Source organism: Triturus cristatus, chromosome 4_2, assembly GCF_964204655.1.
Source record: "Triturus cristatus chromosome 4_2, aTriCri1.1, whole genome shotgun sequence".
In the NCBI taxonomy this organism is placed as follows: domain Eukaryota; kingdom Metazoa; phylum Chordata; class Amphibia; order Caudata; family Salamandridae; genus Triturus; species Triturus cristatus.
This window is the reverse complement of record NC_140586.1, coordinates 498,387,127-498,402,234: the sequence shown is the minus strand read 5'-3', so window position 1 is coordinate 498,402,234 and position 15,108 is coordinate 498,387,127. Positions and strand designations below refer to the sequence as shown.

General features: G+C 47.9%; 1 protein-coding gene and 1 non-coding gene across 2 annotated transcripts in view; one reads left to right on the top strand and one right to left on the bottom strand.

Annotated features, from left to right (window-relative positions):
• The window catches only part of BCL10 (BCL10 immune signaling adaptor), a 219,241-nt gene that overhangs the window by 121,622 nt on the left and 82,511 nt on the right, over positions 1-15,108 (bottom strand). The gene's annotated exons all lie outside the window — the stretch shown is intronic.
• Positions 4,349-4,455, top strand: LOC146834606 (U6 spliceosomal RNA). The gene has a single exon (XR_014960895.1). It is a non-coding gene; the product is annotated as a U6 spliceosomal RNA (small nuclear RNA).

The window sequence follows — 15,108 nt, the reverse complement described above, 5'->3', positions numbered from 1 at the left end:
GCAGATGACATGAAACACAGATGTGCTTTTGTCAGCTTCAGCCCATTAGCACACGATTATGTGCTACCTGGAATTCACATGACTTAATTCACAAATCACTTCTAAATCGATTTTACTTGGGTGGTTAAAACAGACACGAGATAATGCTGGGTTAAAGTGATTGAAAGTGGGCACCCGTGTTATGGGGCAGCCGTGCTGCTTTAAAAAACACAAGCGGTTTCAGCTGCAGCACCGCATGTCCAGCCTGCAATAAGAGAAACTCCATAAAGTAAATAGTGCTTACAGACTAAATAACAGGTCCCGTGTAACAACCGAAGTAAAGGGACCAGTAGCCATGGGAGGTTACAAATGAAGACAAGGTCGTTCTAAGGAGGGAATAACAAGCCTATCAACAAATTCGAAGGCAGCATTTACGAAGGACAATGACACAGGCCAATGAAAAATACTCCACTACAGTGTCTCGCAGAACGTGCAGCGCATGCGCGCTGCCGATAGGCTTGACCTAAGAAAACATAGGCAGCACATGTAATGACAGCAACAAAGGGAGCAGGGGAGATGCATAAAGGGCAAGAACTACATGAAGAGCAAAAGGGCAGGAGAGAAGAACATGAAGGAGAAACATTGAGCATAGGGCAGTTGGATTTGGGACAGCACATTGAGAGGGAAGGAGAGAGCTGGAAAACACATGCACTCTCATGAAGCACTAATCCAAAAAGAAGAACAGTTCCTTAAATGTGAGCAGTGGAGGAGAAGCCAGCCAATCCGGGATGGTGCTCCATGGCGAAACAAACAAAGTGGACAAGCTGGGAAGAGGAAAGCCATTGAATAAGAAGCAAGCAAATCAGAGCGACAGAGCCAACTAATTGTTAGCAATGAGCGAGTAGTAAGCCCTGAAGTTCTTGTTAAGCCCACAATAGGTCTTTGCAACAAGACAGTTTGCGTGGTCTTGTAGATTCAACCTAAAAATGAAAGGTATCAATGTTAAATAATTTCCTTGCATTAGCCCTCAGAAATAACACACACCACGTTGAGGTCATGAGCAGAAGACATTTGTACATGGCCATCCCATATCTTTTATTAGTCCCTTGGCGCCGCACCCTATGCCAAAATGAGTGAACATACTACATTCCTCCACAAATTTTTTTGTTGAAACTTTCCTAACTTTACAAATGACAACCCAACTGCTTAACCTGGGCCGGACTCACCGTAGCGGGCATGGGGCATTTACGCAGGAGGCTGGAAGGGTGAGGGCTGTTTTTTTTTTTAGTGGTGGCAGTGCACGGTTTTACAGTGGTGCTACAACATCGGCCCACAGAACCAAAAGCAGAAGTGCTTCACACCTTACCCAGGCATTACCTCCTCGTTAGTCTTCCTCGCCACATGACTAACACAGTGAGCTTCAGCTCCACACCAGAACCCTCCAAAGCAAAAAGTCAGCATCCCATGCCTCCCATCCCTTCCCAATATGGCCGACCCATTACACCCATGACCCCTAAAAGAGGCGGACCGGCCCAACCCATCAGCCTGTTTTTTTTGTTCTGCGCACGTCTCTCCAGATGCGTCAGGTAAGTGGTGCCTGCTGTAGCAGGTACGTGGGTCTCAGGTTGGAGGTCCTGCTCTAGCGGACCCTAGGGGCTTGGACTCTGTTTGTTTCCCCCTGCTTTTGGCCCCCCGATATGTATTTGAGCCGGTTAGGCTCCGCTTTAGCGGGCCGTGGGTTTTTCAGGGGGGGCGGACTTTTTGTACTTCTCGTATGTGGGGGCTCGCTGTGTGCTCTCCCCTTCGTGAGGCGTTTTTTACGGACTGTCCTTGCCTAACTGGTTCAGTTTCCGTTGTTTCCGCCGCCGCCTCTCCTTGCAGTGCAGGCGGCAGCTGTGAGGCGATGTCCGTATGTAATTTCCCTCCCGCCGGACTCTGATCGTGCTGGGGCTTTTGTACATGCTGAGTTTGGGGCCTTCCGCCTCCCGCTTCAGCGCGGGGGCGTGTGGCGTCTCTGCGGGGTTTCGATCCGGGAACGCCGCTTCCGTGTTTATGTGCCGCCGCCGCCCGCCTTCCCGTCCGGGGCCGTGGCGGGTGGCGGCTGGGGAGCCTGGCTTACCTGCCTTCCGGGTGTTTTCTCCGGTTTCTGGGAGGAGTTGGTCTCGGCGTCACTCTGCCCTGGTCCTTCCTGCTTGGGTCTCCCCATGCCGTGTTTATGGATTTGTTGATTTCCTGCCCGGGGCTCGGCTCGCTTTTCCGGGGGCGGGGTTTGGCTTGTCCTGCCCTGGTTCTCCCAGGTGTTTTCTCCCGCCTTCTCCCTGTTTATTGGGTACGAGAGTGATCCTGTGATTCTGGGTTGGGTCTCCCCATGCCGTTTCTGTTCCGGGGCTGTTGGTTCTTCATGTTTCCAGCTCTGGGCCGGCTCGTTGTCCCGGGGGCGGGGTTTGGTTTGTCCCGCACTGGCTCTCCCTGGTGTTTTCTCACGCCTTCTTCTCTGCCCGCTTGCGGTGCTGGGGTCGGGGGGGGGGGGGGGGCTTTTGCTCAATGGTGCTCAATGGTGCGTCCTTTGCCTATGGTTGTGACGGTTCTCACGGGACTGGGTTTGTGTCCCGCGTATGCTACATGGTGTCGTGCGTTTGCGGCCTTTTCATACTCTTCTTTGCTTGGTGGAGTATGATGTGAGCTTCCCACAGTTACTGCTCTGAGACGCCGGTCGTCTCGCTTTTTTGTGATGTCCGGCGCGCGCGCAGGCGCGCTGGTCCTTTTCACGCTTTCTGGTGTATAGGCGCTGGCGTTTCCTTCAGTTCGCTCTCTACAGGATCACAGTGGCCTTCTGGGTTTTCTCCTATGCTCTCACGGTTACGGGTTCAGTTCCCGTTGATTCTGTTTTTGCGGCATGGTCGCCGGTTCGGTTCCCGGGGGGCCGTTATGCCCTTCGTCCTTCTGTGGCAGGTGTGTTGTAGCTTTTGTCTTGATGGCTTTGCTTCGCTTTGCTGGTACGCGTGTTCTGTCCTGGTGGTTGGGGGTGCTGGCTGGGTGCTTGACTCTTCCTCCTCCGGTTCTGTGTCACCCTCTCTTGGCTGCTGTGCCATGCGGGTCTTGTCGCCCCGTTGGGTGCGTTGTTGTGTTCCGTTGGCCTGTTGGCTTGGTGTTCTGTTGCGTCCGCTTCGGGCGCTTGTGTACTGTCTTTGTCTCTTTGGCCGTGTGGGGGTGGGATGCGCGCCTGGAGCTATAGCTCCATGGTATGTCTTGTGCCTCTGGTTATCACGGCTCTCACAGGGACAAGGGTTCGAGTCCCGCAGACGCTGTCAAGGTGTCATAAGTTGACAAGATTTCGAACTCTTCTTTTACCGCCCGCCTTCCCTTCGGGGGCGGGCGGTGGTGGTTGTCTGCGATTGTCTTTCTACTCCGCTGTCGTCCTTCCTGCGCACGGGCGGTGTGTTGCCTTCCTTCTCCTCCCACTCCTGCTGCTCTGCCCCGGTTGGTGGGGATCCTGGGTGGAGGTCCTGCTATGTCGGGCTCACTTGCTGGTTCCCCCTCCTTCTGGCCCTCGCGGCCCTGCCCTGCCCCCTCCCCCGCCACCTTGTGCTTGTTGCCCTGCTATAGCGGGCTCTGGGGTTTGGGTTTTGGCGTTTGGCTGCCCCTCTCTGTGGGGGCGGCTGTGGGCTTAGCGTGAGGGTCCCTCGGCCTCCTCTGTTGTGGGTGTACTGTTAGGGGCGCGGGGCTCGGTTGGCTTTCGGCTTGCCGACAGTGTCCGCTCTGTACCCCCGGTACTTTCGTTCTGTGGGCACCTGTTCCCGCAGTTGTTGTGCGGGGTCTGTCCCTGTCGGTTGCTGGTTGGCCGTCCTCCGGGGTTTTCCTGGGGCTGTGGGGCCTGCGGCCTTACCGCCCTGGGTGCCCCTGGCCTAGTCTGCTTTCAGCGGTTGAGCGGTGTCGGGCCTGGTTGGTGCCCGGATGGGGGACCACCTGGGACTTCCGGGGGCTGTGGGCTATGGGGTCCTTCTTGGACTCGCCCTGTCTTGTCCGGGTCTGCAGCTTTGACGCTCCCTCCTCCTCCTGCTCCCTGTCTCGGCAGGTGGCTCTTGCTCCCCTTTTCCTGTCTGCTTCTTGCATTCGCCGTGCTTCTCCTTGCCCCCTGGGGGTTGGGATTTTTGTTATGGTCCTTCTGTACGGACCTGGTTGGTCGGTCCAGGGGTACGGCGCCCGCCTCTGGTGGGGTGGGCGTTCTATCCTTTTTCTGCTGGGTCGCTTTGGGCGGTCTCGCGTGTCCTTCTCTGGTCGGCTCCTGTCGTGGGGTTTGGTTTGCTTCCCTGGTTTTTCCTGTTGGGGTTGTCTGACTTGGTAGGGGCCTTCCTCGTATCGTGTTTGGGTGCTCGCTTCGGCAGCACGTTTACTAAGACTGGCACGATTCAGAGATGATTTGCATGGGCCCTGCGCACGGTTTGCACGCTGCTTCGTGTGGTGTTCCATACAGTCTTGTTGCCTGGCTGTTTTTCTCCTTCCTGTTGGTCTGGGTGCCTCTGTTCCCTCCTTGGTTCGGTTTGCCCCGGGCCCTTCCCGCTTCTGTCCTGGTATGGCTGGGAGGTTCGGGCTCATTGGACTTATGCGTCTCCTGCAGGGGCCTCTGTTCGTCCTCTTGGTCGCAGGTTCTGTTCCTATTGGGTCCACTCTGCCTTTCATCCTTTTGTGGTTGTTCACTTGAAGACCATTTAGTTGGGGGTCGACACCCATATGCTATTCGGCTCTACAGTACCCGTGATGGTTCGCATGAACTTTATTGTTCTGTGCTGGGTCGGTGGTTTTTCCTCTGGGCTCTGGGGTTTTCCCCCTGCCTTGCTGGCCATGCCTCTTGCTCCCGGGTGTTTGCGGGGTTCGCCCCTGTTTGTGGCTGCCTGTGTGGTGGTGTTCTTCTGGGTCCCTTTGGTGCTGTTTGCTCCCTTTGAGGCTCCGGTGTTGGCTCTTCGGCCTTCTCGTTCCTTCTTCTGCCGGAGTTTCTGGGCTTGTGGGCCGGGCTTTTTGACTCTCGCTTGGGCCTGCCCCTGATATTTTTTTTATTTTTTTTTCACTTGCGGGTTTTTGTGTCCGGAAGTGCCGTTGGGTGTCCGGGGGTGCTGGTGCCTCCGGTTATTTGCTCCCTGGCGGGCCCGTGCGCTTCCGGTGTGGATTGTGTCCTCGTCTTTTGTCCCTGGATTTGGGGTTCTGGGGCCTGTTGGCTCTGGTGGCTCTCTGGGGGTCTAGCCGTGGCTCGGGTTCGGTTTTCGCCCTGCCCTTCTGTCCTTCTCGCCTTCGGTGGGTGTTCGCTTCGGCGGCTGGCTTGGTCCCTGTGAGGGGCGGGCTCGGTCCGTGACGCTGCCTTTCCCTGCCTTCTGTGCGTGGGTCATGTGGGTTCTCCGCTTTCTGCGGTGGCCTGGTTGAGTTCCCTTGGTGGCCGGGTCTCTTCGGTGTCGTTTCCGTCACCTTCCTGGGTCTTTTTGTTCCCTTGTTCCTGCCTGGGTTCTCTCCTTGGGGTCGCGGTCCCTTCCGGGGGGTCCTTTGTGTGACTGGGGTTTTTGTTTTTTACCCTTCTGTTTCTCTTCTGCGCCCCTTTTTCCTTTCTTGCGGCTCTTGCCAGTTTGCTTGCGTCTGGTTCCGCTGCCCCGTTCCTCTGGTGGTTTCGGCTCTCTCGCGGGTGGTGTTCTCCCTTGTGAGGTTGCTGTGTTTGTCGGACTGCGTTTCCCTTTCTGCTGTGACATTTTTGATTGGGTCGCTGTGGTGGGGTTGCCCTCTGTTCATTTGGTTTCCCTTTTTTTTTGGGGGGGGTTTTTGATTCCCTCTTTCGGGATGTCCGTTGGCAGGTCCTGGTGTGTTTGGTCCGGCTTGCTCTCTGGGCCTTTGGCTCCGTGCGGTCTGGTCCGGAGCCTTTCTCTGTCCCCCTTTGGCCTTTGCTTGCGGCTGGTTCCTGCCGGCTCTTCATGTCTCTGGGGTCCGGGTTTTTGTCCTTCCCGGTGTCTTTCGGTGCCGGGCCGGTTCTTCCTGCTCGTGGTTGCCTCTCCCCTGGGTGGTCCTTCCGCTCATTCTGGCCTGCTGGGTTTTGCCCTCGTTCGTGGGCGTTGCCTTCTGGTCTGTTGGTTTCTTGTGAGTTTCCATGAAGCCGCTTGGCTTTGGTATGTGCTCACTGTGTTAGTCATGTGGCGAGGAAGACTAACGAGGAGGTAATGCCCCGATTACTTACCGGTAATCTTCATTACTCCGAGTATAGTCTTCCTCGCCACATGAGTTCCCATCCCTCCCTCCCTGTCTGGCTATCGGCTTCATGTTTGTGCTTGGTAGTTTCAGGCTGATGGGTTGGGCCGGCCCGCCTCTTATAGGGGTCATGGGTGTAATGGGTCGGCCATATTGGGAAGGGATGGGAGGCATGGGATGCTGACTTTTTGCTTTGGAGGGTTCTGGTGTGGAGCTGAAGCTCACTGTGTTAGTCATGTGGCGAGGAAGACTATACTCGGAGTAATGAAGATTACCGGTAAGTAATCGGGGCATTTACCCAGGAGGCTGGAAGGGTGAGGGCTGTTTTTTTTTTTAGTGGTGGCAGTGGACGGTTTTACAGTGGTGCTACAACATCAGCCCACAGAACCAAAAGCAGAAGTGCTTTACACCTGTGCCCCAGGAGGCTGGTCCGACAAAGTTGTAGGGCTGGGTTGTGTTCCCAATCCAGTCCTGTGCTTAACACATGTATGGTCTCATTCAGTACACATAATTGTAAAGTCTTTAAAGCCGTTGAATGCCGGACCTCAGGTTATATGTGTGTCTTTATGTAGGGGCAGCAGGTTCGCTCAACATAATTACATTCCCTTAGGATACTGCTGTCTGGGCAGGTTCTGACTGTTTCATGGACGGGCCCTCAAGGGTCCCAGAGTGCCACATCTCTGCCGTGTTTACCACATCTTTTTCTGGAGTGGCTTAAGTATTCGTGTAGCTGCTCACACTGTGATCAGCCCACCATCTCCAAAAGCCAGATACATTCCTGGTGACATTGTGGTCTCCCCGGGTGGCAGTGATCATCGCTCCATGTTTCTCGGTCACCAGGAGCGGTGCCTCTCAAATGGAAGATGAAACATCCCCCCACTGTCTTCGTTTAAGAACACCACCTAGTCACAGCTCCCCCAATTGCTGTTCTTGGTTCTGGTCTGTTGACTGACATTGGTATCCAGTGGAGGTGGTGAACACAATTCAATATGGAGTACCAAGTCATGTACCACTCACCAAAACAGTGCATCTACTGGTGAGCGGTGGGTAGTGCTGTGGGATGTTCATCTGTAGGAACCCCAGAGTTTATGAATATCATCCTAAATGCCCATCTATTCCACACTTCTCCTGTTGGCCTTATTTAGTGACCTCATCAGACTCACGAATTCACCATTGACTCAAGACCACATGGGCATGATCTTTTGATGGGAGATGCTGAGAGTTTCTACTTATTCTTTGAACTCACTCCCCTGAAACAGGGAACCATTGTCCATCTTCAGCTGTCGAGTGAAGTACAAGATTGCAAATATCTTGTCCAGGTGACTTCTGGTCTGCTCTATGTTAGTACTCTTCACTACCTCAACCAGTGGGACTTGGATCAGGCGTCGATTAGCACCAGCATGTGGTGCCTGTCTGGCAGTGATCCCAAAAAAACACTCACATTGTGACAATGACCTGTGTTTGGGTCTTTTGTGATAACAGAAGCAGGTCTGTCAAGTGCACTGGTTGTTTGATACCACTGGCATTCGGGCACAATGTCATCCACATAGGCATCTATGGCTGGGAACCACCCCTTTCCTCATAGCTGTGCCTTCATCTTGGTTGTGCCTTAGAGCATAGTGCGGTAGAAGGGCAATCTGTTTTCACAGAGCTCAAGGAATGATGGCCTGCAACCCTCGGACAGCTGACACTACTTTGGTCTTGATTGGCTGTGTATCACAGGTAACTTGCTTGGTGGATAGTATGGACAAAGTATGATCCATTCATACGCAATTTAATAGTTGCATAACCTGGTGAGTATGAAGATTTCATCCAGTGAGACACCCACCTTCTGGAGGATGTGTCACTTGAGGGCAGCTAACCTGGAATCCTGTATTAGTTGTGCAAGCATCTCTTTTTGATGTTAATCTTTGGTGCAGGTGATCAATAGGTCCCTCAATCTGGCATAGAAGATGTTGATTAGCTCTCCCTCCCTTTGACGGGGCTGACGGAGCTTGAAGCACTTAAAATCCGGGTTCATTTAGGGATTAAAATGTGCCCAGGGCAACAATAGCTTTGCTGTAGTTGTTCTTGCCACCAGTGTTAGGCAAGCTTTTTAAAGCTTGAATATCTCCTTACCAGCATAGTGTAGGAAAAGGATTTCTTGACAACTCGGTCAGTCTCTTTGGTAGATTTGAGATAATTATTGAGCTGGGTGACCCATACTCGCCATCGCGGTGCTGCTGTAGTGGAGTCACTCAATTCACTGAAGGGCAGGACGTGGTTGGCAACCTGCCTATTTGATGTTGAGGAAACCCCACAGCAGGGATATTTGCAGTTGCAATATGGTGACCTACGCCTGGGGCCCTTGGGCAGCAGCACCCGTTCTACTTTGGATCATTTTGCAATGCTTGTTGCGTTGTGATGCTTGTAACAAGGAAACACAAGGAGATGATGGATAGAGTGCTGACACTTTTCATAAACTCACCCCCAGTCACAGATCTAAGTTGAATCCATCATCATTCTTTAGCTCACTTTGCCACCCCACTTCAGACACAGCTATATGCAAATCAGTATTGACCCTGTGCCTCATGGGAACAGTCAAGCCCGAACTGCCAAGCCAGTTCTTCCCTAGACCAGAAACAAGCATCCTGGGACCGGCTTCAGCCTAACAGCCCTCATCAGCCAGGCTAGCTTGAATCCAGTGGCAAAGTGAGCAAGTGACCCACGTCTCGGCATACCCTGCCAACTTAGGGTGAACAAAGCAAACACAAGGAGATGATGGACGGAGTGCTGAAACTTTTCAAACACTCACCCCCAGTCACAGATCTGGGTTGAATCCATCATCATTCTTTAGCTCACTTTGCCACCCCAGTTCAGACACAGCTACATGCAAACCAGTCTTGATCCTGTGCCTCATTGGAACAGTCCAGCCCGAACTGCCAAGCCCTGTCTTCCCGGGACCGGAAAAAAGCATCCAGGGACCGGTTTTGGGCTCACAGCCCTCATCAGCCAGGGTAGCTTGAGTCTAGTGGCAAAGTGAACAAGGGACCAACGACTGGGCACCCAGAAACTGGTCCCAGGATGCTTGTTTCCGTATTCCAGCAAGACTCAGAGTTTTCCACCTTTCCACAAACCTACATGCAGGGGATATATATAGGTGGGATGCGGTAGTTCTATAGTTGGAAAGGACTGAGAGTTTGTACACACCCACAATCTAGCATAATTAAGGGCATTCACCTATTTCTCCCTAATCTCTTCCCACGCACGGAGGAAAAGGTTGAACATTTACTCCCAACAAGGACAAGAATAAATGTTTAGAGGGTATGATAAAAGGGGTGGAATGAAATTGAATTTGCAATTACTCAACATGCTATGTGTATGTTTGCTCATGCAAAAATGAAACGTACAAGTTTGCTAGGAGTATGTTATCCAGGACTAATTCTGTAAACTCTTGCATTTTAATACATTATGTCTCAGTGAAATTGTATTTAAAGTTGGACAGTAGTTTAACAAAACAGTTTTGAAGGCGAGTAATATATATCTATGCATTGCATTTTGAAAGCAATCACTAATCTTGCTTATACATGTATTTGCATTTAATCATGGAGTATTCTGAGAGCATTACAAATAGTCTCAAATTGTTCTATTTTGCAAACGTGTACATGTTTTACAAGGAAACCATTGTCAGTAATGCAAGCGGAGCTCACCGTTCACTGGCATTTCCTGTGCATACTCGCGATACTAGTAAAGGCTTTCAATTAATGAATCATTCATTAAAGTTTGAAAGACAAACATGTGGAAGCAAACCTTGTCTTATTTGAATACAAACCAATCAATGCTATAAAGGGGCAGTCAAAGGGTATGTGCTGCTGGGGGTTGGGCCTACTAATCCAGTAGACCAAATAAACATGAAAACTTGCAACACTTGACTCTAGGGCATCAAGGGATTGGAATTCCACAACCCCAATCCACATTTATCATAAGTAACAAATTACTTCCGAAGGATATAAAAATAAATATTGCAATTCAAGTCAGAGTTTCATGACTTATGAAGGCATTTATCCTGTAGGATTCTGATGGTTAATGATCATAAAATTCTTCAGTGACTTGCAATGCACTTATTCCATAGAGTTCAGGTATTTAGAGGACGCCCTTGAATTTAATATTAAACAGGTGTATGAACAGAAAGCCTCAGCTTGGAAAACAAGGATTGGAATGATTTGGCACAATGTTGAGCCAGCAGTGTGGTCATTGCAGTGATGCAGCGCTAGACGCATTTTTTCTAGCTTAGCAAAAAAAAACGACCCGATAATACATTGGTAAATGTCTGCTGGAACTCGTTTCAGACAGGCAGATTCTGTGCTGCCAAGAGTGACACACTGTTTTCGTCCCTATTGCTGCTGCCCTCTTCCCAAATAAGTAGTGTTCATTGTCATACCTTGAGTGCACATTGGATTTCTCTAGGTCTTATGTTCCAGAGCCCTTTCTCACTCATTTGTAATAACAATACATTCAAGATTTATTTTCAGACCTTAAATTGTCACCTCTTATTAAATATTTTTCCTCAGCAGTACTACACCAAATGAGGCATGAGTGCATGCTATTACATTGAATGAGAATTTGTGACAAATGTGTAATAATATTTACCAACAGAATTTGGTAAAACATGAGATTAGTAAAATTTCAGGTGGAGCTTGAAAATATCAGGAATTATATTAAAAAATATATATATAAATATATATATATATATATATATTTTTTTTTTTAAAAGAGTTAGGCAGGGAGCGCCTATTCGCTAGTAGTGAGTTCTGTAAATGTATTGCTGCATATATAAAAGATAGAATTTGTGCCTGTGAGATTTTGTGGTCACTATTTTCTAATAGGTGAGAGTTCCTACTTCAGAATCTAAATTCACTGTTGGGAGATGGCAAGGCATGACCGCTTTTGTAGATGGGATTGCTTTATTGGTAATGCAGCAGAAATTGAATTTAATTCTCACTTTGATAGGGAGCCAACAAAGCTACTTAAGAATTTGGGAAATTTTATTATAGTTTTTCAAAGAATAAAGGAGTCTTATTATGGAGTACAGAACATACTTGAGTGGAGAAAGGTATGACTGAAACACTCCCTCAAAAGGATGTTGCCAAACTGTCCAAACATTGGCTACGAATTTCAAGTGGGTAGAGGACAGTACTCTAGATTTTCTTTAGAGATTGAAGGAAGAAGTTAGTAGATTGAACAATTATGCTGTTGTGAGAGTAGTGTTTATGGAGAAGCCCAGGGATTAAGATGATGGACCAATCAGAGGAGTAACCCATAGGCTTTGAGCTTAATCAAAAGGAAACGTCTTAATTACTGTGGTGTAAGGAGGATTTTTTACAGGTGTAACATCCGAATGTTGCCCTGCATACAGTGTTATAGTATTGAGTTAAGGATATTGCTTAATAAAGATGTTTTCTGATTAATTTGCTCATCGTCTTCATATTTATAACTGGAAAAGTCACACTACTTGCCTACCCAGCTCAGTGCCTGGAGGTACAGATTAAGCAGAGCCGGCACATGAATTCGACCCTGAGGGATTCCACACAGGATCACTGTCCTTTCAGAGGTGTCATCTTGGATGTCTACCAATTGGAATTGATTATATAAAAAGAGGAGAATAAGATTATGACTGAACCTCAAAAGCATCTGGGGTTCCAAGGTTTGTAGCATCCAAACATGCTCAACTGCGACAAATGGCACTCATAAGTAAGCAGTAGTATTTCTTATTTAATATGTGGTGCACATCATCCATGATTCAAATGGAAGGCATTACAATACTACAGCCAAAACAAAAGCCTGAGTGTTAGTTGGCCAAAAGGTGTTTTTTCATTGAAAAAGTTAATCAATTGGTCAGAGATACATTTCTATAGTTCTTTCCCTAGCAAAGAGGGTAGGAGACTGTTCAGAAGTTTGCCAAAATCTTCAGGTCCAATTTTGTTTGCTTTGAGGATGAGAGGGATTTGCCCAGTTTGTAGAAGATCTAACAATGTTGTTTTGATAAAGAACCTTCCCAGAATCCGATCAACTGTCTCACAGTTTCTCAACAAAGATCTAATATTATTGCTGATGACTGGCAGTTAATCTACAGTCAAACTGATGATATCTATCACTGCTTCAGTAATAATTTTGAAATACCCTTTGTACGGTTGAATTTTGCATGTGGCTAAAGAAAGGTGACTAGAAGAGGAAGAGCAAATGGATATTTTTAGTATTAGATTTGAAAAAAGTCTTACATGTGCTGGATACGAGACCTAATATGCAGTTGGAAATGTTGTGACCCAATAGGCCATGGAGGCACATATTGGGTTTAAAGATCTGGATGCTGATTCCCTGAAATGTGAGGTGAAGCCGAAGTGATAGTATATACCTTTGAACTCAACTTCCTGAAAACATCTCAAGTGACACCACATGATGGGTGACCCTCAGTTACCTCAATTGAAGTAATGTTATGCGACGTTTGGCTATTAAAGCACTTCAGAAAGTGACATCTCTTAAAAAAATACAAGTCCAACAGTGATGAACTGATAAAAGGTCTATTAAATAAATAAAAAAGATACCCATTTAAGTTACCAACCTATACATTACAAGAATGCTGCACGATATTTCAGGAGCACAACCATGCTATTCAGTGGTGCAGCCTTCATCTGCAAAAAAAAATTCTTGTGACAGGTCTGGGCTGTAATTATGCGCGATGATTCTGAAAGATGCCAATCAAAACTTAAATAACACTATTTTGCAAAGTTTCAGGTAATTAACATGTCATGTACCACACTCTGGCAACACGACAAAACAATAGACTGAATCTTGCATGATTATAACTTGTCACCTAAAGGTCTAATTAAGATCAGAACCAGTGATCTCGAGGTCACCCTGCAGAGAGGTCTCCCTGGCTTGTTGCCTGGTAACATTGTGGGTGATGTAGAAAAACAACAACAGTAACTCATTGTAAACAGTTTGTAGCAAGCTCTGCCTCAGGCTGCTAATTGTTATGAAAGGAACTGGGTGGAAAAGTAAAACTTATAATTATGCCTTTGTCAATTCTGAGACCAGGGGTACAAGGAGCTAGACTGGGTAGTAGCCACAATCTGTGACTACTACCCCTAGAAGATGTCAGTGCGTAAATGGCAGAGCCTGTGGGCAAGGGTCAGTGGGCCATTACATAAATCAACACAAAGGGATAATACAATGAAAGGTATCACGATGCACACCATGACTAGTAGTGTACTGTGTGTACAGTGGGGTGAAAAACATGAAGGGGAGTTTAACATGTTTTTAAGAAGGCCATTCCTGTGGAGAAGACTTGTGTCGCATATGAATGCTTCAATAAATGAATTGGTTTGTGTATGGGTAGGTTCTTTAGATCATTTACAAAATGGAGCCAAGGGGTCTAAAAGGCAGGTCGCCCCCCACTCAATCTCATATACACAACAAAGGACCTGCCTCGTGTACCAATATTAATTTTTAATTTTTAAGCCCGGAGACCAATCAATATTTTTTACTCAACGTGTGGGCTATTGTACAGTTTGTTACCTATTAGCCATTTTTACTAAAAATCAGATACTACAGGGTTCTATTGTCTCTGGCTGTGCAAATGCCTGTGAACTAGGTGGATATGCCAGAAAGTTCCCCTAGAAACCTATGTGTCCCCCCACCACCATGTGTGGAGAGAAAAGAGTGAAGGCGGAAAAGAGAAGAAAACAGTCTCGCAATCCACCGCACCATCAGAGATTGATGTCCGTTTCACCGCCACAAAGGAAAAGTGCAGAAAAAATGAGGGCGGCAATACCTCACGGACGTAACCCCCACGAGGTGTAAGCGGACAGGTACTCGTCCGTTACCTCACCTTCTCATCATCGGTAATTGCCGTCCCCGGTGAAAACTGAAAAGTGACACAACAGGTCTAGCGTCTTCTCTAGTACCTACTGTGAAGTAAACTAATAATCTAAACTGTGTCTATGTGCAAAAAAAGGAAGGAAAGGAGTGGGTGTCGACCCTAAGACTAGGGAGAATGAGTCTGATCAGGACCCAAAACACTCCCAGTTAAAAACGGGGCAGCCCCACACTAGCTAAATGAGACTTTTTATTCAATGCTGTGTGGCTGTCCCCTTAAGAACCGTCATGTTTCGTTGCCTGTATGGATTGGCGGCAACTTCTTCAGGGCTAGGGTCAACTAGCCTCTCTGCTTAGCTTATGCTGACCGGCGTGATATCTGTCAGCACCGTAAGGGTTGCTCACTTACAGCATACCTAACCCCACGGGACTCAAGGGTCTATGCTACCCCAGATGCTTCTGGATTGCTTGACCGCAACCTGCGGATTCATATATCTCATCAGTAAAAATTAAAAATTAATATTGGTATACGAGGCAGGTCCTTTGTTGTGTATATAGGTTCTTTAGATGACAGCTGAAATACGTGAGGAGACCAGAACAATTTACAGAAGCTCAGAAAAGAGAAGAAATTGTATTTTTTTTAAAGGATGAAGGCTAGGAGAGAATACAGACCTAAGGATTATTATGTGGCATAGAAGACCATTTCTATGTTAACTTCTACAAATCCAGATGTGTTAAGCAATTGGGAAGAGCTTGTACAAATAGAATTTTCTTGCCAAAAAAGAAGCCAATATGGACATTCATTATAAAATTTAAAAGGTGCCACAAAGAGAACAAATTGTATGAGGGAGGATTGCCGATTCCAACGCTGTACTGGGCTTCAGTGCGAGAGCTATAAACTACTGAGGAGAAAAAAAGAGTGGTATGCCAGAGGCTTTGAGAATTAACATGTTATTGACTTCATTATCACAAACATTATTTCTGAAAACCAAGTACTCGCTTATTATCAAGCATCCAATTTATTAAATGGCAAGCCCAGTTTCTGTCACAGAT